The 27,184-nt window shown below is 39.4% G+C and overlaps 1 long non-coding RNA gene across 2 annotated transcripts in view; it reads left to right on the top strand.

Moving 5' to 3' along the window:
• LOC134541802 (uncharacterized) overlaps nt 1-27,184 on the top strand; it is a 225,208-nt gene that overhangs the window by 177,926 nt on the left and 20,098 nt on the right. For both annotated transcript variants that reach the window (XR_010076691.1, XR_010076690.1), the window contains exon 3: nt 26,307-26,430. This is a non-coding gene — a long non-coding RNA (uncharacterized LOC134541802). The remainder of the gene's footprint in view (nt 1-26,306; nt 26,431-27,184) is intronic.

The raw sequence follows: 27,184 nt of genomic DNA on the forward strand, positions 1-27,184 counted from the left end.
CGGTGTACTTGCCTGTAGACTTCCTTTGCTAAGCCTTTTGGTAAAACAACTAGTGTATTCGTGCACGTTTTTGTTAAGATTGGATCAGTGAACCTGAGCCACAGGACATTTTGCTGCATTGACGGCGATAGGGCCAGCGATTACACGAACAAAAATTCATTCGCGGGGTTTGCCTGCAATTCGTTTGCCGGCGCGCTACGTGCGGAATGGTCAAACTTGGGGGGAGTGGGTGAGCGCGTGTGGTCTGTTTGCACCCCATCCCTCCTTCACCCTCTCTCATCCACCCCCTCTTAGGACCACCCGCGCTAGCAAACCCCCTTTTCCCCCCTTGTAATGGAATTAATCTACACCGGACATAACAGAACACGGGTGTTAAACGCGCAGCCAAGTATCAACGCGGCGACGAAACTGTGTTTCACAAAACAATTGCTAACCGTACAACCTAATTGCAGAGTACAAATTTTTTTTTATCTCGCAACTAATTGAATTGTAGATATTTTTTTATGTTCCAGCAAAAACGTGTAAAAAAAGCATTAATTTACTTTTAATATACCTGATAGTGTTTCCTAGCACACAGAAGCCAAATACAAAAATTCAACTTTCCACACATTTTTCCCCCATAGGTAATTTAGAGAAATTTAGTTTTTGGTATACTTTTGTAAAAAAAAAATACAGCGCAAGATGTTGTTTTCGGTGAAATGCAAGTGTAAGATAAAACATATACTTTAAAAAAATATTAACTGATTATTTACTGTAACATAAAAATACCCAAACAGTAATTTTAAAGGTTGATATTTTCTTTCCACGTCAATGCGTCAAAATTATGATAGGTGTCGTTTTAAAATGAAATTTTCTCCTGATTTAAGTCGTATTTAAATACAAGTTAGAGGGTATGCCATTTTAGATTTGAATGGCATTTTCATTGGATAATGAGTAGTTTTACTTCTAAAAAAATGGAATTAGTATCATCTAACTATTTGCAATCTGAAAACAAAAGAGAAAATGTATCATCAAAGGAACAAAATACATTATCTTGTGTGTGTAAGTTTTTGAACCAAAGAATTAAGTGAATCCTTGCAGGTCTAAAAAATGAAACAATTTAGCCCATTATTTAAGTCCGCAGTCTTCCAAAATTTCTGATCTGATCCTATTGTTCACTGAGTCTGTTCATTGCATAAAAAAAAGTATTTCAACGAATAGGCACTATTATGTACAACGACAGTACTTGCGTTAACACCAATTTTAATAACTAATTCATATGTGGTGGGGGGCGGCAAGAATACTGTTGAAATGGTCAGTCGAGTATAGACAGCAAACAGAAGCAAGCGAGACTATACTGTCACACGTTTTCACAGACCTAGCGATTGCAAATCACAGCATGACGATTTTCTATTAACTAACACTAACATTTGAAAAAAAAAATCAGCAAAGTTATATCGCATGACGGCCTCCACTTACATTTTGATTTACTTGTGTCTGCTAAGTAATAGAAAAATGTTGTACGTACAATTTCGTTGTCTTTTTTTTTCTTTCATATAATACTTGTTTATAAATCAGAACAATCTACATTAACCTTCATCAATTATTCATTGTTAACTTTGATTTATAATTTGGCTGTTAGTAAACACATAAATAGGAATTTAAAAACAAATGCATGTTAATAAAAGAGGTTATTAGTATATAAGCCCTGCCTAGCTGGGATACAACTGTAACTTAACTCGCGGGCCGTATTCTAGAACGTGTCCAAACCGAAACCCAGTAAGAAAAAAAAACGGCAACCGTTTTAATAAACGGTTTCCTGAGTGAGGCTAGAAACTGGTTTCAAAGCATTCTATCAGACGTCCCGCAACCATTGATACAACTGTTACGTCAAAAATACTAGAGATAACAGCACCGTCACCCGAATTAAATTGTGTTATTATAATTTTATCAAGTATTTTTTGAGTTGCAAATTATTTCTTGTTATGACCATTAAAGTGTTCTAAATGTATTCCATAATAATTTCGCTATCATGAAATTTCATTTGACACACCAACACGCTTGGTACGTCCCCAAATGATCACAAAAATAAATATATACGAGTTAATGGCACCAGATGCGTGTCTGTCATCTGGACGAAATCAACGAAAAAGTGAGCTCTGCGCATGCGCGGAATTTGGGCAACAGATCGTCGTCAGATAGAACATCAAAATCCTTTACCGAAAAAAAATCAATAGACTGGTTGTGTCCTGTCGTGCGCTTGGAATACGGTCAGGGTATACAGGTGAAGCATATATATTCAACCCCTAACCCTTATTTTTGTCTCTTGGAATACCGTCCATAGTGTCTTTGCGGTGTTTATTGAAGCAGTAGGGCCTACTAGATTCAGTAGGTTTATAACTAGAGCCACGGAATTTTCGCGCATTCATTTAGTCGAAAGCTAGAATGCAAACCTCCACACTGTCGCACTGTGTTCATGATTGGACCGCAGTTATCTGGACACGCCCCTCTACGACCGTGAGCCAACGATTTCCAGCTAGGAGAGAAGTAAGCGAATCAGGTAGTGCCAAATAACAAGGATAACAATGTTCTCGCTAAGAAATCAACCAATGGGAAAGTAAACATGGGTCGAGCACACCTATAACTATGAATTCTATCCTGAGACCAGAGGAATCCGCGAAATTTCCGGGACTCTATTTATAACTTTGGAAAAAGGCCGAGTACTCGACCCAGCATGCTCGACCTCTTCTCTCGACCAATGAGAACGAGGCTTACAGGTGAGTGTGGCTCGTACGTCTCGCCTGGAGCGTCTTTCGTCAGTGGAGGTGTAAAACGAGGTGGAACGGAGTTGTAGGTGAGGTGCTCAGCATACAAGCCCACCATCTCGCTCCACTTCATGAGACTGGCTTGTCCGAGGTGTACATGACCTCACCTATGTGTAGGGACCGGAAAAATTCGCGGGTTTAATGACCTGCAGGATGAACTACGTACACTCGGTCAAATGTCACCCACTCATTGGCTGCTGTCTTGTGAGACGTCCCAACGTAGAAGCCTGTGATTCGATAAAGTTTTGGTTGGGTGTTTCTCATTGGCCCAGCATCATCCAGGTGAGTTGTGAGCCAATAGCAGTGGTATCACTGAGGTATAACTATTTGTATTTTAGCCTATCCCGAAATGAATACGCCAATTTTTCCGCTCTCTCCCTATGCGGTTGTTTATATCTTGTTTCAATAGTGAAGGAGCAAGTTCGTGAAGTTGTTTGGCATGTGACTTCCTTGATTCTTGGTCATCGCGTCTCTGCGTTCGTTAGGAGTCGTTGAAACATGCCTCGACGTTCGACTTTCTAAAGCTTGCTCTTCCTACGTTAACCTGTTTCACTTTAATTTTGTAACATTACGTGTTTAAATTTGGTGTATTTTAAGCTTAATAAGGCAATATTTTGTCCTGCACTTGAAATTTTTTTTTCTGCTGGTTGGTTTTCACTGTGACGCATTTGATTCTATTTTTTTAAGAGTCAGCGCATATATATGCACATTGTATGTTTTAAATATACAAAAAAAATTGCACACGTATTTTCAGGACATACATACATGTTAGAATTTTTTTTTTTATTTTTGAGGATAGAAGTGCCTATAACATGCTACATTAAGGGTAATGTGAACTTTCACGGTACTTCGAAGGCCGGTTCGTCTTGGTGATAAGCAGGTTATGTGAGCCCTCGGCCATTATTATTGCTCTCTCGACGTCCCAGCAGTCGCGTGGCAGATGGCGCGATAGTTCGCAACCCCCTTCACGCCCAGCTCCGATGAAAACTTTGTTGCGGCGGTGTGGCTCCGTGTCCATAAATCTGGTGAGCTCATCGCACTGATAGCCCTCACATCGGTTTCCCCTGCCCCCCCTGCGCGCCCTACGCCCCCCCCCCCCTCTCACGTGGGCACCCAGAACCCCGAGTGGCGGGTAATGAAAATAGCCATTTGCAAGGCAATAACTGTAATTACTGGGCTAGGGCGACCGGGGCAGAATTTGGGGTGGTGGTGGGTCAGGGGGAAAAGGAAGGGGGGGATCCAGGAAAAATTGAAACATTTTACCGGCCGTTTCGCGGCATCGGTGCCGATGGTGACGTTTGCTGCGATGATGCCCCTAGCGATGATTTTTTTTTTTTAAATCTCAACGAAGGGGTCCGCATTGTTCCTTCACCTCCCTGACATCTAGCGGCCGACCCTGGAATCATGGAATCATCTTCGGTCGGCGGCGAAACATTCCCAAATTCCTAGTCCGCGTGATCCAACAAACGATGATGAACTTTGCGCTTTTGGAAACCAAAGACAAAGTCACGAACAACATAGAATTGCGCCACAAACAGGGATAATGCACACTACCACAGGCACGGTCTTGCAACTCGTTTGCAAACATGAATTTTCCACAAAATATCACCAATATGCCAAAACTTAAGGGACAAGAATAACAATCCTAAATACACTACAAAACTATACACTGAATAATGGGCGTAGATTCAGGGTGCAGTCTCCCCCCCCCCCTGGAATTAAGAAGCTCCTCACTGACGGGGGCCTGCCTGCATTTCCAAAAGCGTGACTGTGAAACGAGTTTAGTGTGAAGACCATTATTCTGAGCTTAGTTAAAAATAAGTTACTAAGCACCCATAGATTTACGAAGAGACACGATAAATCTACGAATATCTCTTGGGTTATCTTCACAGAGATACGGTGTAACTTTTCACCAGAACAGGCCAATTCTGGTATAGTTCCTAACGACTAAATTTAAAACTATCAAAACTTTTGTTGGAGGGATCTAAGCGCGCCTAAGGCCGAAGCCTAAACGCCTTATGGCCAGTTACACCATAAGGCATATGTGCTGCTATCTTGTGGTAAACGCATCAACCAATTTTTCTCCGAGTCACAATAGATTGTAGTGACTCATGTCTTTCCAGCCTACCAAAATAGAAATGCACCTAACATTTCTTCGACACTGTTGCTACCTGTTGTCGTAAATTGGAAATGTATGAACTATAGTTCACACTAGCTAAGATCTTGTAGTCCCAGTATGTGTTGGCGAACGTTTATAAGAATGAACCATATATCATTCTTGGGCTAAGATCATTGGATCACAGATCTAAGAATGGAATGGTGAAACTGGCCGTCAGGCATGCTGGGAATTATCCACATAGGGAAACGGTTGTACGCATTGTGTACCTTTTTCTGGGATTGGTCAGTCATGGCAGCAATTGGCACCATGACTAACTACCCTGTCTTGATGAAAGTCTTCAAACTACACGAGCCCAGGTGAAACCTTCAAAGACAAAGGGCAAACTCCCGGGTGCAGTAATGTGGGTTGAATTATGGCATGCACCAAGCAAGCAGGTTAAGTAAATGTCAGCAGGATGGTCCGGAAGAAGAGATGCTTCGAGCAGAAAGACTTCCATGTGAGCTTTGGGAGAATGGACTTTGTGGTCGTCATTATACATTTGCTATAAATCTCTGGGTTTTTGTGCAACCAAGGGTGCATGTGGCCTTGGTTGTAGGTGGCTTATATCAACCCACCTGTCCACCAGTTAGCGCCTAAAAGCTATATGAAAGAAAGATAAAATAAAGATATGAGGGACACGAACCCCCGGTGAATGTGCGGCACAGTATCTGAATCCACACAGAGCGGAGAGAGCACAGGGTAGGAAGAAAATCTAAGCGGCGGGGAAAACAAGGATGATGGTAATCCGCTAGCCCGGGGTATCGCGACGATCGCTGAAAATTTTTCAGGGTAATAAGTGACGCCTTAGCGAGCTCACAGCACAATTTGGAGACTTAGTTCAGAAATATTGTCGAGTTTATGTGCAACCTGGATGAATAATGCGTGCGTCCAAATGTGTGTCATTTTTCTGAAGAATTTCGACTGAAGATTATATGGTTCAGAGTCTCTCAGTTCTATATTAAGCGTAAATAATGTTTATTTGATACCATAATTAGTGAACAATTAATTATAATAGACTATTGTCTGACGGATTGTTCCCGTGATTCGGTGATTTTTTGGTCTATACGCTTGGAAAACAGCCTTGTCTCACCTGAGGATTCAGATTTCTGGGTCCGGAGTCCGAGGTTCGTGGTCATACGTCAAGGAAAAAAAAGGTGACGGAATCCAAGATGGCGATCCCGGGATGCGGCCATTGAACCGCTCCGCGCCCCACATCCCGAACCAGAAAGAAACATCTACGCCACTACAATGCGTTCATCAAGTTCTGTTTGTTCCTCTCAAGCTTCTTGGTTTACAAACGGTTCGACGGTGCATCGATCTTGCACGACGCGTCCGAATAGATTTATTGTCACAACCGAGCTGTTCCTGGGACGTCTTGCGTGGTCCTCCATTGTTGGCTCGTGCGGGAGGGGAGGGGGGAAGGGGGAAAAGGGGGTGGTGGTGGTGGTGGTGGTGGGGAGAGGGGAAAAAAAAGGAGAGTGGGGGGTCAAATCAATCTCAACATGTAAAGACTGCTCAATCTGCATACCATTATTGTGCGCTCAATATTTATTAGCGCAGCGGTGACCCCGCTGAACCCAGCCGCTGGTGACGTGATGGAGTCGTGGTGGTTGTTTTTTCTTCCCCCTGGCGGTCCACGAGCGTCGCGCGCGCGTCGCGTCGCCTTCGAGACAAGACCGCGACGGACGTCATGCTTCGAGGTCGCCGGCGCCGCGCCACTTGGTGCGCCTTTAATTGGTGAGCCTTCGCCAGTCAAGACAGGCCCGGCCGCGCGCTCGCTGAACGAATATTGAATACTTCCACAGAAGCACAAGCGCTTGATAACCAGGAGCACTTGTATTGAGTAGTACACACCTCGTCTTCTAGAGTGTGTTGCTTTCATCTCGGTTTAATTCTAACCTGCTTAGAGTGCCAGTTACCAGACTGCCTGCTGTCACGGTGTCAGCCATCTTGGCTACCTCTTGAAAATCTGCAATTATTTAGTTAGAAATTCGAGGGAAAAGTTCCAAAATTCATTAAAAAAAAAAAAAGCAATATTTTGAATCATTGATTCGACTAAAACCGTGCTTCTACGAGACATGAGACGCTATCTGTCGGGTGTGCACATAACTACCAGCAAATATCTCTGGCGGGAGATTCAAATCCAATTTTTTAGCTTTATAATCATAGTTTTAACTACTTACTTGACGACTAATTGCTTAGTAGAAGAAATTTTCTTAGTACCTACTGGTTTGTAATAAAAAAAAAAGGCATTTTCTATAAAAATGAGTAGAAGATGCAATGTTTCTAGCACGCCACACCACAAAATATGTGGCTACTAAAATGAAGTGAACTAATTTTTTACTTCTCACAATGTAGCTAGCTATATTAGTATCCAGTGGGTGAGCCCAAACCTGCATCATAAGCTGGGTTTCACTCTAAGCAATGAGAGTTTCTCCGCTACGAATACAGTAAAAAAAATGAACAATTATATATGTCTTTGATATTTAGTGGAAAATTGAATGAAAAAACATTTTCCACACTATACCTATAACCACTTTAGTTGCCAAAGATAGAATATTATGTCTTAATATTAAACACCGCAAGAATAATTTTGCTGCAAACCATTTTTTATTTTGTTTCAGACTTATATATACAGTATAAACAAGCAAGCTTGTATTAACATTAATATATCGCAAACTAAAATAAATACTAATCTTAATAAACCAGAGAGATAAAATAAAAAAAATTACCAGTAAATATCATATAATCTTATTAATATAGTTGGATTAACGTCAGATTTAACTTAAAAAAAAAATCATTATTTAGATATTTTTGCCACAAATAAAATGGTTTAACACTGTTAAAATGTGAAAATATAAACATAATGTTTCATATCACAAAAAAGTTTAAGACAAGAAAAATTGTAATTAGTAGGATAGGCAAATAGATGCACTTAAATTAAATCACGCTAGTGGTTGTAACACGAGCTGACCAGGGGGTGTGAAGGGGAAAGGTGAAAGTGGTAAGGGGTTGTAAAGCACCCTTCACCCCTTGTGGAAATTGTAATGTAAATAATACACTGGGGAAGGAGCTGTCGCTGGAAAATATCTAACTAAATTTCACAATCTATTTTCTAATAAAAATAATTTATATAAATTATTATTTTCTTTATTTTGTTCATGGATGTTATTTTATGGCACCATGACCATTCCTTCCCTTCTTATGAAAGTGATTTAGTTCCGAAAAAATTTACCTCCCTTCCTTAAACCCGTTTTGAGTTGGAATGATGTCAATCCGCATGCAACGTGTGTTACAGCTCGCCAGGAACGTTTTTCAGTTAATGTGTGGGCCGGTATTGTTGACGGCGTACTCATCGGGCCTTTTTTTCTTCCGCCACGACTTACCGGCACCGGATACCTCCACTTCCTTCAGAACGAACTACCAGGTCTTCTTGAAAAGTTTACATTGCGTGTCCGACGTGTGATGTGGTACCAACATGACGGGGCACCACCTCATTTTTCCCTGCAAGTGCGAGAGTATTTAAACCAAACATTTCCAAACCGATGGATTGGACGATCGGGCCCTGTCGCATGGCCGTCAAGGTCACTGGACCTAACCCCGTTAGATTTCTTTCTGTGGGGTTACGTAAAAGGGCTTATCTACGCTACGCCAGTAGAAATGGTAGAAGAGCTTACACAGCGAATCATTGAAACGTTCGAAATCATAAGGTCGACTCCACACATGCTCCAGCGTATCCGTGAAAACATGATTCGCCGTTGCCACCTCTGTGTCGCTCAAGGTGGGCGTGTTTTTGAGCCGTTGCTTTAGGCTGTCACGTTGTTAAAACGTATGCAACAATTTCAATGTTGTGAAACAAAGCCAAAGCTGTGATTTATGTCAGAGTGAAATTAAAATCTGTGCCACGATTAAAAAGGTTATTTCTCTACTCGAACGCCCGCACATCCACAATATAATAATCTCTACAACGGGTTGCCTACGCTGACTATTTCTGGGGCTACAGGGGCTTAACTACGCGTTTCCGGCAACATGTTTACTGGCAAAAATTGTTGCAAATAATAAGAGCTTTCTACCCTCAAGCGTTGTAATATGAATTTTGATACATTCTGTATGTATATCAGGGTAAATTTACAGGAAAAAAAATTCTTGGCGGGCACAAAACCTTTTTTCAGTAAAATTGCGAGATATTCTCCTACACTGTATAGTTTCACGGGTGTTCCTGCATGTTTGAGCTCAGTAACAACCCCCGTTACAGTTATAATGATAAAAACAAATATCGTACAGTACTGATAGTTCTTAATAATAGTTACTACTTTAAGTATTCTTTAATTATTAATATGTTTAATAAATGTTAAACATTTATTTTTTTAGACGTTTCGTCAGTTTTTTACTTAATTTTTTTGTACGTTTCAATACACATACCCTAATAATGATTGAGGCCAGGTTTTAATGAACGCATATTGTTAGATAACGTAAATAAAAAGAACGTAATGGTGTACTGTCACACTATATTTGCACTGAAATAGTTAATACAAATCAAAAACTGTTAGTCTAAGTAAGAAATCACATGTGATATTTAAACTAATTATATGTATTTGCATGCACAACAATACATACACCGCAGGCATTTTAATGGACCTATAATTAAGCCCGACCCGGCTTCGCACGGTTGTATTTATGGGGGGGAAAATGAGACCAAATCTCCTATTTACAGTTATAATAAATGAAATAAAATGAAAATTAATTAATTTTGACAAAAACTTAATACAATGCTTTGTAATGTACCGAAGAAAAAACGAATAGCACCGATGGTTTCCCGACTCTCGAGCACGCAACGTTGTCATGGAAACGAAGTACCCACGGTTTCCCGGGCTTAAACACCAATCAACATTGATAATCAGTTTATTATTAATTATAAATTATTAAGACTATAAATCGAAATAAAAACTACCCTATCTCTCAAGTTGGAAACAATTACACATAAATGCCAATTTTCATCGAAATCGGTTGACTTGGTAAAGAGTTCACTGGACCTTTTTAGAAATCAGATGTAGTTAGTAATTGTCTTCTTAATTTGAATAATTTATATCACTTTCAAATCCCGACCGACTTTGTTCTATCTTAATATATATAAATCTCGTGTCACAATGTTTGTCCTCAATGGACTCCTAAACCACTTAACCGATTTCGATGAAAATTGGCATTTATGTGTAATTTTTTCCAACTTGAGAGATAGGATAGTTTTTATTTCGATTAATGGTCTTAATCTGATAATTTTAGAGTTTTCTAATGTGATGTATGTATGAGTTGGCAGAAAATCACCACGGCAACGGCTGTAGCATTGTTGATGCTTCATTCGTCTCCATGGCAACGACTATTTCATTGTTAGTGTAGTCCTCATCACTCATTAAATACAGACCCGTTGTATTGTCGACCTTCGAGCATGATTTATGATTTTGAGTGGACGTAAACAAGGCACTTGGATTGATTAAAATATCGTTAATAAATTTCTTACTTTATCACTCAAACATTTATTTTTACCATTACAATATTTAAAGTTAAGTACCGAAAACTGCTAAAATAGCACTAATTTACACCTTAAAATACAATTTTTTTCAAGTTGGAAACAATTACACATAAATGCCAATTTTCATCGAAATCGGTTGACTTGGTAAAGAGTTCACTGGACCTTTTTAGAAATCAGATGTAGTTAGTAATTGTCTTCTTCATTTGAATAATTTATATCACTTTCAAATCCCGACCGACTTTGTTCTACCAGTGTATAGTTATTTACCTGTATATATCTAAAAATTGGTGGTCTGTATTTAATGAGTGATGAGGACTACACTAACAATGAAATAGTCGTTGCCATGGAGACGAATGAAGCATCAACAATGCTACAGCCGTTGCCGTGGTGATTTTCTGCCAACTCATACATACATCACATTAGAAAACTCTAAAATTATCAGATTAAGACCATTAATCGAAATAAAAACTATCCTATCTCTTAAGTTGGAAAAAATTACACATAAATGCCAATTTTCATCGAAATCGGTTAAGTGGTTTAGGAGTCCATTGAGGACAAACATTGTGACACGAGATTTATATATATTAAGATTTGTCTAAGATGAAACATATACTGATCGACATTCGTTATTTTGTGCGTTATATTCCAAAATTCTCAAAATGTGATTATAAAGTGGTTTTTGGATTTCCGTTCAAAAAATTACCTCTGCAGTTTCCTTATAGATTTATTTATAGCTCAGTACAGTAGGACGTTGGCCGGGAGTATTGCACTGAGAAAAAGGTTTGTTTGAATCAAATAAATATTTTTTTATATATGGCGAAACAAATATTTACTTAGTGGAACAAAATATGTTCTTAGCTTAACCAAACTCGGTAAGAAATAAAAATTATTTGTTACACCTAACCAAATATACATTGGAGTTGACAACATCATTTTGTTGGGTCGACAGAATTTTTCCTACTACAAAATATTTGTTTGAATTAACAAAATATATTTATTTCACCACATACAAACACGTATTTTGTTGAGGCAAACAAACCTTTCTCTCAGTGTGGCGTGCAGCTGTTATAGGCTACTTAACCCATAAATACATTATTTTGATGTGACAACGTCTAATAAATCGATGAACGCCGACTGCACGCACGAAAATGTGTCCCGTTACGCAGTGTCCCGTTACGCCAATTGTCCCGTTACGCCGTGTCCCGTTACGCTCGTTGTTCCGTTACGCTGTGTCCCGTTACGCTGTCGGCGAGTGCAGTAATAATAAGTTATGTTACAATTGACTAAAAAATTATGGTGATTCATATAATTGATGATAGATATTTTATTACAGTTTATTTATATGAAAACTTGTTCATAATTATATTTAAACTTTATAGCTAAACGCCAGTTTTTAAAATTAATTACAAGTCATCTACACGTGAACTGTTTCGTCGACTGTTTATAAAGTGAAGTGAAAAGTTAATGTGGTTTTCATTGCTTATTACAACAACAATTTCGGCAATAAAGGTTAGTTATTCTTGCATTTTAATAATAAGATTACTAATATAATTTCAAGTATTTATTCTTTTATTATTAAAATAAAATTGATCCAATTTTATTCATAAAAGTATGCAATAATTTCATCAATGTTTTGTTATGACGTTGTCACGTTAAACTATCGTCCGTAAACCGACTTTACAGACAACCAATTTTTTTAAAATATTATATTAAATATAAACCCATTATTTCTACACACTGCTACCATAAAATAATCTTTCAAAATAGCCACAGTTTTGCCTGTTGACGTACTACGGGTTATCTGAAAAGGTTAAATGGCATGATGATCTTACGCAATAAGTTACGAGAATAAAGTCGAAGAACGAAGTCCAATGCATTATAAGCAAGAATCAGTGTATCTAAACCACGTAATGGGTATTATACGAAGGCATTGTTCACCCAATCATGTGCATGCAGGCTATGCTAGAAGCGGAGTTGAGAGGCGTGCCAATTTAATTTATTGCAGAACTGAAACTTTTTAAGTTTAACTGCAATGCCACTGGCTACTTCATGATATGGTTTGCATTTCTATCACAAAAACTCATTTCGTGTTTCTTGGCTGTAAAAATCGTAACAAATTTGAGAATTTTGAAATGCCAGGTAAAATTAATTGATATTTTCTGAAAAAAAAATTTAATTCATTTCTTGAAGTAGCCAGTGGCATTGCAGTTAAACCTAAAAAGTTTCAGTTCAACAACAAATTAAATTCCCTTTATTTGTACAACCCCAAAACGTTAAAAATGTAACTTTGGCAGCTAATTATGCAAAAAATATGCGCTGTATATATATTTCATTTCATGAAAGTTAAACAATATAAAACGTCTACAAGTCGATCTGTAATTACTGTACATATAAAATCTTGACCTAAAATGAGAGGCACCCAATTAAGCGGCCCACCAAGCCAGGAGCGTATCTATGCTAGTGAGGCGGCGTGAGTGAGCTGGTGTCGCCTCTGAACTGGCACGCAGTCTCCTCGTCGTGCACAGGGCAACTGTGGTATACCAGTGGTAACCATTACATTATATGGCGCAGAAATAAACATAAAGGTGTAATGCAAGTCCCTCAAGTGCTTTCAAGGACCCGTACTGGATGTTTCAAGCCTAAAAATTACTCAGAAAAAATGGTTGTCTGTTAAGTTGGTTTACGGACGATAGTTTAACGTGACAACGTCATAACAAAACATTGATGAAATGATTGCATACTTTTATGAATAAAATTGATTCATTTTTATTGAATTATCACTATTTTGTATGGACACAAAGGAGTTAAATGAAATCTACAATTTAATTGATAAATTTACTTTTATTTGCACTCATTATTCAAATATGTTTATTAATTTAACGAAGAGATTATTTTAAATATAACTTTTATACATGTTCGCTATTTAACTTCTTCCAATCTGTGTTATTCTGTAAAGGATAGGACGGTGATAGGACAAGTAGGAAACGAATGGGAGTGTTTCAAGTTTAATGTGCCTCGAAAAAGTCAAATCGATGGTCGTTCCAATCGAGTGGAAGAAAGATAGATGCGGCGCAAGCGTACAATGAGCGTAACGGGACAATGTCAGCAACGGGACTCTTTATCGTGCGTGCAGCAGGCGTTCATCGATTTATTAGACGTTGTCACGTCAAAAAAAAAAAATAGTCAGGGAAGAGCCAGCGAGTACTGCTCGTGTGTTAACGCCGGACAGAACGCGCGCCTGTGAGGACGTGTTTATCTCGCCTCTCGCGCGGCTGGACAGACCTCCATACATCTCGCGGTCTCTCGCCCAGTGTTCGAGGACGGTTGAAGTCTCGACGGACGGCAGATGAACCCGCGTCGCAGGACGCATTCCGCGCTGGGGGGTACTTACCGCGCGTGACTTCGGCCTGTGATGTTAACGGCGTGGGGGTCGTAGTACCCCACTACCCCTTTTCCCTACGACCACCTCCCATAAACACCATCTACCCCCAACCCCCTTTGAAGCGTGCGAACCAGCGGCGACATATTGTTTTTTTATTATTCCACCCGCGCACATTCCCTCGGATGGTAATCCCGGACGGCTCTTTGTGGCGTCGGGCCCGGCCGGGCCTTCGCTGATTTATGCCCGCAGTTTGTTATGTCTGTAGCGAGGCGGTGCGCGGGGGCCGGCCACCCCCCCTCCTCCAGCACTCCTCCCCGTGACAAATCTACCCTAAATACTGGCGGGCAATAAATAACCCTCCGCGCGCCCTCCAGAAGGGAAACCTGGGGCGGGTGGTGTGGTGTGTTGTTCGCCCTGGTGGGTGGTGGTAGGGTGAGGGTGGGTCTCTCTGGCATCCCTGTGCACCCGCGGTTTAGCATTTCCTAATGCGTCGCTGCCCGAGATCGCTGACTAGCCGGTGATGTAGTGCGCGGCTCTGCCTTCAACCCGCTTCAACCTCTCCGCGTCGTCGCGTCGCGTCCAGCCGGCAGAGGAGCAAGGGGGAGGGAGGGGGGGTCACCGACAACCTCCCCCATGTTTAGGGTAGGGGGCTAGGGACCTAGCTGTCTGCATTGGTGTCAGTTCGCATCTGGATTTGTGCCAGTGACCCATGCGCTCCTGGTGGTGGTGGTACATGGTCTTCAATTTTTTTTTGGCAGAATAAAGACGATTTTATTGTTTATTTAAGGCTGTACATCATACTATTCATTTATATACATAGGTATATGTAAGGCTAAGCCATGACAAAATTATATTCCTCTCACTTATTTAAGTACAAGCAATTTGTGCACATAACAACAAACTCATTCCGAGTGGGTTTAAGGCACGGATTCAACACGCCGTGATGTTTTTTTTTTTTTTTTCGTTTATTCGTTATTACTAGAGACCAGGAAATTTCGCGGATTCTTCTGGCCTCAGGATAGAATTCAAAGTTATAGGTGTGCTCGACCCATGTTTACTTTCCCATTGGTTGATTTCTTAGCGAGAACATTTTTATCCTTGTTATTTGGCACTACCTGATTCGCTTACTTCTCTCCTAGCTGGACATCGTTGGCTCACGGTCGTAGACGGGCGTGTCCAAACAACTGCGGTCCAATCATGAACACAGTGCGAGAGTGTGGAGGTTTGCATTCTAGCTTGCGACTAAATGAATCCGCGAAATTTGCGGGTCTCTAGTTATTATTTCTATTCATTGCATATACATGTATAGTGAGTATGTGTATATACATACATATATATACAGTGTAAACTCTTTATAACGTCACTCGATTTAACGACAAACTCCTTAAAACGTCGAAATTGCTTGACTTTGGTTGACTTACCTTGTTTTCTATACAATAATACACTCTACATAGCGTCACGCTCACTCTACTTAACGACAACAATACGGCATTATAAATCATTAAGCAGTTTTTTTCTAAGTTGCCGAAGTTGATAGGAACTGCAGCTGTGTACGTTTTTTGTTTGCTGTTTTGTTTCTGTATTATCTAGCACGTGTTTACTTCGACTGACGCACCGGAGATTCTAAGAAATTTTGTATTTTGTTTTTGTATGATGAACTTGCACATGCTTACCTCGGTCACTAGACTTTTGTCAAGTTGTTACACGTTTATCTACTTAAAGACTCTATAATTCTGTAAAAATAAAAACAATTTTGTTTAAGCCTAATTATATTATTCTTTAATAAATAGGGACCGGAAAAATTCGCGGATTCAATGACCTCTAGGATAGCCTCCATTATCCTCTGCATTTCTCAAGTAAACACGCGTGTTCATTGGGTACTAAATTGTGAGGCGTCTCCACTGGGTAGCTTGTAATTCGACGCTTCATTGGTCGATAGTCTCTCATTGGTCCAGAGAGCTCCAGTTAAACTGCGAGCCAATAGCAGATCCAGCAGAATTGTACACATGTTTGAATTTCAGCCTGTCACGAAATTAATACGCGAATTTTTCCGGTCTCTATTATTAATAAATAAGGACCGGAAAAATTCGCGTTTTCAATGACCTCCAGGATAGACTCCAATATCCTCTACACACTCGGGCAAATGCCAACCATTGGCTGCTGACTTGTGAGTCGTCTAGACTGGGTGGCCTGTGATTCGACACTTCTATGAGTGAGGGTCTCTAATTGGCCCTCAGTCCTCCAGATTAACAGTGAACCAATGGCAGAAGCCGCACTAAGGTATAATTATTTGAATTTTAGCATAACACGAAATGAACCCGCGAATTTTTCAGGTCTCTACCAATAGGTAAATCCCGAGTTCAGCAACCAGTGGATCCCACAAGAACCCAGCCAAGCGGTCTGCTGAAGGCGACACAGCTTTGATATACATAAACAAGTACATAGTGCTTCCTAACCCCCTTCTTACCCCTCTTCCACTCACCCTCAAATCGATCCCAAAGAAAGGCACGCGTCTGCAGACCTCGAGGTCTACTCTCGTCTGGCCGATAAATCATTCCATCGGAAGGAGTTTTTTTTTTTTTTTTTTTTTTTTTGCAACCGCTCTTGGAGAGCTGAGCTGCAGTGTCTGTGACGCATCGTCGCGCAGACGTAATCGCTGTCATCCATAGCCTTCCTGCCGCCGGCACAGCCTGTGCGCGACTGCGCGTGTCGATATTCCGAAGGTAGTGGCTGCACCAAAAATAAATACCTTTATATATATCGAAATTCTCCGGGTGTTTACAAATGGCATATGAATTAATTTTAGGACTTTTTCAAGACATGTCAATAAAATATTACTACAACCTGCTTTTATTTTCACACGGTAATTTTTATATATAATACTGGCTAATGCCTGCCATTCGTTGCAATGAAACAATAATATATTTTTTTAATTTTCTATAGTATCATCTCTCTATCTCTATCTCTAATTTTCTATCTCCATATCTATATCTCTACATATATCTCCTTTATAAACCTATATCATTATATGTCACTCTACAGCAATGAAAAAAAATTAAAAATCTATTTTTTTAACTATCTAAATTTTTATCTACCTTTTTACCTGCCACATGTGTGACATAACTTAAATAAAAATACGCGCGTCTTCGAATGCAACGTTGCGTCAAAAATTTCAATGCAATCGGTGAAGAACTTTCGGAGATTTAAGATTTTGAACGAACGATCATTTCCAATTTTTAATTGTATAGAGGGAAAAATTGTCTAAAATAGATAGTATATGTTTTTTTTTTTTTTTTCAGAATCTACCTAATACTGAATCTCTCTCATACACCTGTGAAATTCGCCTCTTCAAAGTTTTAAATGTGGGACATTATAATACTTAATCTTATTTTTTATTCTGTTGGAAATGTGATATTTAAGTGTATGCTTTATTTCAGGCAATACTTTTAGGATGGATACAATTACAATATTTTTTTTTTATTTTATTTATTCTCGAGCCCAACACCCTTTACTCAAAACTTATGAGCATCGTTTCGGGTGAATTAATACGGAGCGCACTATAATCTTGAAGTTTCATTCGCTATGAGCAAATGTGCATAACTAGGGGCAGGTATTTTTCGCGATTAAATCTGAACACCTACTAGACTGCAACAAGGTATACGTGCACCAGCGGTTTCTTCCTTGTGATTGGCGGCCGTCTGCGAGAGGATTCGTTGCCTTATTTGGCTGAGCCACTCAGGACGCATTTGGTTCCGCAATGAATTACTGTGACAGGTGTTTTAACAATCGTCATGTACCTGAAAGAAACTCACCCAATCGCGAAACACAGACGATGCTACAGTGTTTTAACTTTCAGCTAGTCTCGGAATCTTTTCGCGAAATATGCAAGGCCCTATGCATAACCCTATAATGTAACGCATTATTTTTACTTTACGATTGTATTTATTAATTAATTTGCTATCAAGTTAATGTATTTTATATGACCAATATTATAACTTCCTGGACGTTCTGTTGATTAGTAACTAACATTATAAATCGGTAATTGTTATCATACAATTTCTTCGATTATTTAAATAAAATATCCATTAAATGAAGTACTTACCACTCCTACATTTCAGCAAAGTATTTGTAGGAATAGAAATACAAATTTTCTCCTATGCAACAATACAGACTATAACGTATACATATAAAACCCAAAAAAATTGTGTCCTCGGAAGGAAACTAAGACCAGTAGCTATTTTTATCTCTGGTTCCTTAATCGTTATCTCTGCCTGTAGGGGCAAAGGGCAGTTTCCTGAAACAGGCAGTTTGTTGACAGTTAAAAGATGACCGACTGTAAGTACTTCCTTATCTTAATAGTAGACGGAGCAGCGCTTTGAAAGTTTATTTATTTTACTACTTCCATCCTTACGAGTTGGTAAACCATTCTGTTTGGAGACAATTTTTACCATATGTCATTAAAATACGCATGCACACACACGCGAACAAATTCAAGCAATTTGGGGAAAGAATAGACCATAACATTTCTGGAAACCATTTTGAAACTGCATTACAAGCCTGCTGGTCTGCCCCCCTGTCTTGATTATGGTAAATTGGACTCAAAAGTACAGAAGTATTTTTAAGTGGGGAGCTTTTTTAGGCTTCGCGACCGTTGATCGCGTTAGCTAAATGATTAGAGACCGGAAAAATTCGCGAATTCATTTCGCGATAGGCTAAAACACAAATACCTCAATGCTGCCTCTGCTATTGGCTCACAACTCTGGGCCAATGAGAAACACCCAACCAAAGCTGTATCGAATCACAGGCTGCTATGTTGGGACGTCTCACAAGACAGCAGCCAATGAGTGGGTGGCATTTGACCGAGTGTACGTAGAACTATGGAGTTCATCCTGCAGGTCATTGAACCCGCGAATTTTTCCGGTCCTGTAAATGACACATGAACGAAGCTACGTCATGACCCGACGATGAGGTTTGGCAAAAAAATGTCGCGGTCTTCAAGACAGAAGTGGCCTGCCACTATAATTCTTATGATGGTGACTGCAATGTTTACCGAAACGTCACGAGGGAAAAAAAAAATATGTGTCCGTGTATTTTCAGTTTTCACCAGATAGCTACGTGTAACATCTAACCTCGTTAACGAGATAATTCATGTATTCTCATGTTGCAAATACAATTATAATGCGAAACACAGACACGAAATTTAACGTAAGATTCTTTAAAAAAAAATGCCGAGCGTGATAAAGATACGCAAATCGTATTTACTACATTTTATGACGCGAATCATTTCGCCAATTCGCTGCCGGTGCAGGTATGTTGACTATTGATTCATTTGATTAACATATCGAAATTTTAATTTATATAATGAAACTGTTCCTATCAAAGTGGAAAAAAACCTTAAAATAATACATAATATTAAATTACTACACATCTTGTTAAAATTCATAGATCAGTTGATACTGTAAAGTTTCCCTTTTCGATTTGTGAACATTGGTTAGTTTCATCCACCGAAGATTTCCGTTCCGTGTGACTTCCGTTCCATTGGCGAAATTACTCCTGCCAAATGCCGCATACCGAGAGCTAATATGTTACATATAAAAAAAGGGGAGTTGTCTGTAATGTCGGTTTACGGACTATAATTTTACGTTATAACGTCATAAGAAAACATCGATGAAAAATTGCATACTTTTTAATTTTCAAATTTTATTTACAGTTATTGCAAATTTGAATTTAAATAATTTGTTTAAATATAATCACGAACGATTAGTTAAAAAAAAAAACCCGCCTTAACCTGTTTGATATTATAGAATATTTTCTCGCACGGTGGTTGGCCGGTTCTTGCACGCTCGGCTCAGGCGGAACGTGAGTAATGTTTTTTCGTGCGTGTAGCCGGCGTTAATCGATTTATAAGACGTTATCACGTCCAAAAAAAAAAATCTGCAGTAAAGAGACGCTTATGGAAGCCACGTGACCACTGCCCGACCTCGAGGATCACTCATCGACGGCCTTGGTTGGATTCCAGATGCGGGACGTGGCGACCCGAAGTGGAAGCTGATCCCCAACTTGGCACAGGACATCGTAGACCCAGGAAGCGGGGGTTGGTGGAGGTAGGAAGGACGTGGACGCAGAGGGAAGGAGCAGGAAGCTGGGTAATGTCCTGCGACCCAGGAGCGGCACCGCCCCTCCGCTTTATCGCCACCCTTTCCCTCCACCACCGCCTTCCCCCCAGCCACGCACACTTTACCAAACCCTTCCCGAGCACCGCTTTACGACCAAGACAGCGGGCTTAATTTATGGGCCGGCGCTGGTTAATAGGCGCGGGAGACGAGGCAGGCGGGCGCTTTCACAGCCAGCGGGCTCCCGGATCGGCTCGGGCATGTCTGTCCTGCGGTTGACCGTCTTGCGTCGCGGCTGAAGTCGCGGATATCCCCCGGTTACAGGACAGATATGTAACATATTAGCCATCGGTGTGCGGCATTTGGCAGGAGTGATTTCGTGAATGGAACGGAAGTCACACGGAACGGAAATCTTCGGTGGATGAAACTAACCAACGTTCACAAATCGAAAAGGGAAACTTTACAGTATCAACTGATCTATGAATTTTAACAAGATGTGCAGTAATTTAATATTATGTATTATTTAAAGGTTTTTTTCCCCCACTTTTATAGGAACAGTTTCATTATATGAATTAAAATTTCGATATGTTAATCAAATGAATCTATAGTCAACATAGCTGCACCGGCAGCGAATTAGAGAAATGATTCGCGTAAAAAAAATGTAGTAAATACGATTTGCGTATCTTTATCACGCTCGGCATTTTTTTGATGGGTTACATCTCAGTTCTCGATGTAGGGCACTCGGCAGGAGCAATTTCGTGAATGGAACAAAAAATTGCACGGAACGGAAATTTTCGGAGGTTGGCGCGAACCAAAGTTCACAAAGCCAAACAGAAACTTAACAGCATTAACTGTTAAGTGGATTTTAACAAGATGGACAGTATTTTAATAAAATAACTTATCAAAAATTGTTTGACGTGACAACGTCTAATAAATCGATGAACGCCGGCTGCACGCACGAAAAATTGTCCCGTTACGCACATTGTCCCGTTACGCTGTGTCTCGTTACCCGTTACGCTCATTGTACGCTTGAGCCATATCTATCTCTCTTCCACTCGATTGGAACAACATCGATTTAACTTTTTCGAGGCACATTAAACTTGAAACACTCCCATTCGTTTCCTACTTTTCCTATCATTGTCCTATCCTTAACAGAATAACACAGATTGGAAGAAGTTAAATAACAAACATGTATAAAAGTTATAGTTAAAATAATCTCTTCGTTAAAGTAATAAACATATTTGAATTAATGAGTGCAAATAAAAGTAAATGTATCCATTGAATTGTAGATTTCATTTCACTCGTTCTTTGTATCCATACAAAATAGTGATATTTCAATAAAAATTATTCAATTTAATTCATAAAAGTATGCAATCATTTCATCAATGTTTTGTAATGACGTTGTCACGTTAAACTATCGTCCGTAAACCGACTATACAAACAACTAATTTTTCAAGTTTTTTTTTTTTTTTTTTTTTTTTTTTCGCTTTTATAGGAACAGTTTCATTTTATAGTTTAACCTTTTGGTCAGCAAGTCGAATGATTCGATAGTGTACGTAACTGGTCCGCCAGCCAATTCTAGTAGCGGGTGCGGAAACTACGTTCAATTCGCCTCCAAATATGTAGTTTGAAAACACAAATTTACGTGCATAAATTTTTAAGAACTTTACTTTAAACGGTCCAATTTTCGTATTGTAAGTTTATTTGCAACATGAAAACACACGAATTTCATGTTCGGAAACCGGGATGGACGAATCAGGAACCAAACGCGACTGCTCCTGAGTGCAAGTGCAATGTTGCACCACTGCGCCAGCTTGGAAACGGAAACCAATTCTGTAATATATCAAAGGAACCAAATATCAAACCATAACGAAGGAGAATATTACTTTTTTTTTCAGAATTTCAATCGATGTAATTTATTTTTACAAAAATGTTTGAATACACATTGTTTCTGCTTTCCCTTTTTTTTTTCTGTTTTCGAGCACATGTTTGTTCTTACACAAGTTTGATTTTAATTTTAATTTTTTTAATAGAATCCCTTATTATATTATGGTAAGGACCCCAAACGCTAATTAAATCAGCGATAAAAACATTTTTTGCGGTATTTACTGAGCTTGACACTGTACATATCCTTGTACATAAGAAAATTTTATTTATTTTTTCTAAATTATTCTTGAGGTGATGATGGTGAACGTTCAGTCACACGTCAGACGCTTATGGACAACGAACTTGTACTCACATCTTCCAAGATTACCAACTCACGGCTCATAATATGAGTAAGTACAGGTCAATGACCGTTACCCCATTAATGCGACGCCTAAGTCTCTCTACGTCTCGACGTCTAAGTTTCTCTAAGGACTGAGCAAGAGAATACGACTTAACGTGACGTCACAGAGGCTTGTACTATAATATATTATGTAAGACTAACTTCTTTAAAACATCAAGGATAAATTGATACTATGTCAGTCACATGCAATTTGTATGTGCAAGAGACGTGTATTGATTTAACAAGAAGAAAATTTCAAGGTCCATAGAGTGATTAGTTCAGACAATTGCTTGCAATTTCAGTGAGAAAGTAATATCCAGCTACATTGTGTTATCTGCCATGAAGCAATAGTTGAACCGTAATTAATCTTTCTGAGACAATGCACAGACGTGTGATTGCGAATGACCATTCTGTAGTTCTTCGATGATACAGCAGTAACATAAAAAAAAATATTATCTGAATGGCGTTGGAAAATTGTAAATCTTTATTGCCATTGTTCCATTCTAAAACATTCTCTTTTGAAACTATACACAAAAATAATCGTCACACAAAAACAAAAAATTGCATCAACTATGCTATCCGTTAAGATATTGCAGATTACAACTATAATTTTTTTTTAAATGACTACTTCCGGGAATTATCTCAATTATCTTTAGAATTCGGAATGAAAAAGGCTTTAATATATTTTATTTATTTAAAATCTAGATGTAAAAATTGTCCTTGTTGTCTCATGGTGTCAGTAAGGTAAGGCGTAATTTTTGCACTATTATTATTACAATCTAAAGTAGCTAATATCCAAGTTATATATTACACAGGTCTGAGATGAAAATGTTTTTTTTTTTAATACATTTATCACAAACATGTAGATGTTTGCCCGTATATATAGCAAATATAAACTAAAACAGTGATAATTCAATAAAAAATATTCAATTTTATTCATAAAAGTATGCAATCATTTCATCAATGTTTCGTTATGACGTCGTCACGTTAAACTATCGTCCGTAAACCGACTTTACAGACAACCAAATTTTTTTTTTCTTTAGGATTTCTGGGAGGAGGAAAAAAAGGGAAATCCCCCGCCGCCACATTTTCTCTTTCGCTTACGCTCTTAATCGAGATGGTTCGGAAACAAAAAAAACCTTCTCGAGCAGACGTATAGGGACCTCCACAACTCGTGTCCCGGCCGTAGGTATAGGGACCTCCACAACTCGTGTCCCGGCCGTAGGTATAGGGACCTCCACAACTCGTGTCCCGGCCGTAGGTATAGGGACGCACGCGCAAGATCTCCCGGTACACGATCGTCGACGCTGTGGCCTCCACGCTGTGACTGACGGACCGTCTCATTTGCATTCAAAGGCTTCCCCCCATCCCCCTTCCCCTTTTAACCACACTCAGGCACGCTCTTTTTTTTGTTTTTCTTCCTGCGGCGCAGCGCGAGCCGTGTCGAAACCCTTCGTCGCAGGGAGTTAACGCGCGAGCCACCGTCGTCTCGCGACGAACAACGCCGCCTCTTTCCTGGCCTCAGGGGGGGGGGGGGGGGGGCTTCGAACCCTTGTCTTAGCGTATCGTGCTCTCAGCACGTTAATAATATAGAGACCGGAAAAATTAGCGTATTCATTTCGTGATAGGCTAAAACACAAATATTTATACCTCAGTGCTGCCTCTGCTATTGGCTCACAACTCACCTGGATGACTCTGGGCCAATTAGAAACACTCAACCAAAGCTTTATCGAATCACAGGCTGCTACGTTTGGGACATCTCACAAGACAGCAGCCAATGGGTGGGTGACATTTGACCGAGTGTACGTAGGACTATGGAGTTCATCCTGCAGGTCATTCAACCCGCGAATTTTTCCGGTCCTTATAATAATAACGCATTTTATGTAGGCACGTGCTTCGCTAGAGTCTTTTTTTTTATGTATGGCAGGTTCCACGTTAACTTTGACATTTAAGACATCATCTCCGCGTGTTTAAAGTTTGTTGGCGTAACTTTTATATGACAAAATTGTGACTTTTTAACTAAGCGAGGCTAAAAAAAATTATCATAATTTTTTTTTAAATTTTTGAGTAACAGATTTCCCCCCCCCCTCCCCCTAACAATGTGACTGACGCAAGGACACCGATCATTCGGCTAGCTGGTGCAATTCCAGTGCAGGGGCGGAGGAGAAGATAGAAGGTTGTCGTGGTTTTCGAGAAGGTTCGTCTGGCTGAGGGCCGAGAAGCGACCGCTCGCGAAACACGGGCACTCCCCAGGAACACGCCCCCGGCCCCAATAAAGTTATCAGGCTCTCTCTCGCCAGGGTCGACGATGGGTACGAGGGCATTGTGTATTCCGTCAGTGCACTGCGAGGAGATGTGTGTGTGATGTATACCAGGGCGCCGGCAGATGGCGCCGGAGATATTGAAGCGGGGTGGCTGTCTAAGCAACCCGGCGTGACACACTCGCGTATGATGGAGAATGAGCGAAAGGGAGGGAGGTTGGGGGGTAAAGAAGCGATGAGGGCGGGAGGGCTGGATTTATTGACTGTGACACAAGCCGACACCGTCCATCTCCTACAGGTCGCGAGCAGTGTCACCGCATGTGTTACAGTATCCACCATAACCTACCACCCCAGTTTTTTTTATTGTAACTTCCTTTGGTGTCGATAGAATAAAGTATCAGTTTTGTTCAGATAAAAAATATTTCCAAAATAAATAAGGCGTGTGTAACTTATGTACGTGCGATAGGAGTTATACTTCTTTTTGATTTAAGACACTGAACAATTTTGAAATTTATTCCACAAAATTTAATAAAATATCTCTCAGTATTTAATATTAATTTAAACATGTGTATAAAATTAATCTAATTTAGTAAACAAATCGAGATAAATTTTATATAATAAAAAATTAATGAAATTGCTAAATGTTTATTATAATTTATTAATTTTAATTATTAATTACATAATCATGTAATAATATATAATGCAAATAAATTAAAAATACGGGAACATAACCTCATGTATTTTAAAATTTTGACATTTCTCTTTACTGGTACTATTTTAGTTTACGAAATAACTATAATAAAGTTCAATTTTGCACACAAATAAGTTTTGATGTCTCTTAATTTTTATGAAAGTGAATATATGTATAAGGGTTTATGTTCATACTCGTGGATCCGCCATCTTCCTGTGAAAATATCGTTGCATAGTGCGCGCACATCGTCAAAATTTACTCTCATCATTTTCCATTACGCGCCTAAAGAAGTGTACCTTAAAAAAAGTTAAGACTTAAGAAGGAAGGGGAAAAAAAGTTTACGTAACTTATTAACATGCCATTTCATGTTTAATCAATAATAGGGCGATGAAAAAAAAAAAAGATGTTAAAATTGTTATTCTGAGCCTTTATCCATAACAACAGCAGCATAGCTATGTATCTTCGACTACGTGAAAATAATTCCTATCTTATTTATCATCTGCTTTTATTTTTTTTAGTTTAGTTTAGTTTGTTGTCGGAGTCAGCCTTAATATCGTCTCGTGTTTCGGGCGCCCGCTGCGGTCTTTCTGCTGGCGATGACGTCACCCGTCTTCCGTCTCTTATTGGACTCTTCCTGGGCGTGACAGTCAGTTCCTTCACTGCAGCCTCAGGCGTTGTCCACTCTCGATGACGTGTAGCAAGAAAACAATTTTATAGACACACTGGCTGCATGAGTTTCCACAAAACATGTAACGAAAAAGTCAAATCGACGGTTGTTCCAATCGAGTGGAAGAGAGATAGATGCGGCGCAAGCGTACAATGAGCGTAACGGGACAATGTGCGTAACGAAACAACGAGTCATCCTTTTTCGTGCGTGCAGCCGGCGTTCACCGATTCATTAGACGTTGTTAAGTCAAAAAAGAAATTTAGTTTGTAATTACGGAGAAACCATTTTGGTATGTAAAAGTTGCTGGGCCCAGCTATAGACTCAGGGCCACGCTCCCTGGGGCAAATATTTGGAGTAATGCTGTTGGGGTAGCTCCAAGCGGCGAGCGGCGGACATAACGAAGCTGCAGCGTGTTTGTTTGTTTGTTTGTTTGTTAGCTTGGCAGCGCGCCCGCCCCTGAGAGTGGTCTGATGTCCGCAGAGCTACGAGGAAACAACGGACAAGCAGCAGCAGCCAACATTGACCTCGGACACACGGACCCAGTGGCGTAGGGCAGGATGAGTAGGGGCGGGTTATCAGACTACTATTTCTAATATTTCCGCTGACAATTAGTGCGCAATTATTTTGATTAATAGTTACATTCACAAGGTTATAAAGAATTATTGGAAACAAATGGATTAAGATTATTATTATTTTATTACAGACCAATAATTTTATTAATAATATATTTACTTTTTGACATCATGCAATGAAAGTATAATGAGATAAATAAATAAATCCAACAACAAAATCTTACTGATACACTTACTGTGAATATATATAATAAAAAGTAATTATTATAAACTTTAATTTAAAAATAGTTTAGAGTTAATAAAATGTAGATATTTTTTTATGCTAATCACGAAATTTACACACTTTTAAAACCATTTACAAAATTGTTTATTTTTTTTAAAGGTTTTTTTTTTTTTTTTTTAGATTTTGATTGTTTGTTGAAGAATTATTAGAAAATATTTTCTGCTTTCTTAAAGTAACCACTTATTTAGAATAGTTTCAAATATCTTCAGACACAGTAAAACCGATCTAAATTCTCTAGTTTTATAAAATATTTCACTATTGAAACATATCTATAATCAAATAAGCACAACAGAGGGTTCATATTATCACCCAATCTGCAGTACATACTTATATGACAAGAAACGCCTGAAACGTATGCATTTACTACGCCACAACTGCTTTGACGGCTGCATGTGTTGCAAGGAGTACAGAACCTGCGCGTTTTATCCTGTAGTTTTTCCAATGAAGTACAAGCTGCACT

Source organism: Bacillus rossius (assembly GCF_032445375.1).
Source record: "Bacillus rossius redtenbacheri isolate Brsri chromosome 4 unlocalized genomic scaffold, Brsri_v3 Brsri_v3_scf4_2, whole genome shotgun sequence".
Lineage (NCBI taxonomy): Eukaryota > Metazoa > Arthropoda > Insecta > Phasmatodea > Bacillidae > Bacillus > Bacillus rossius.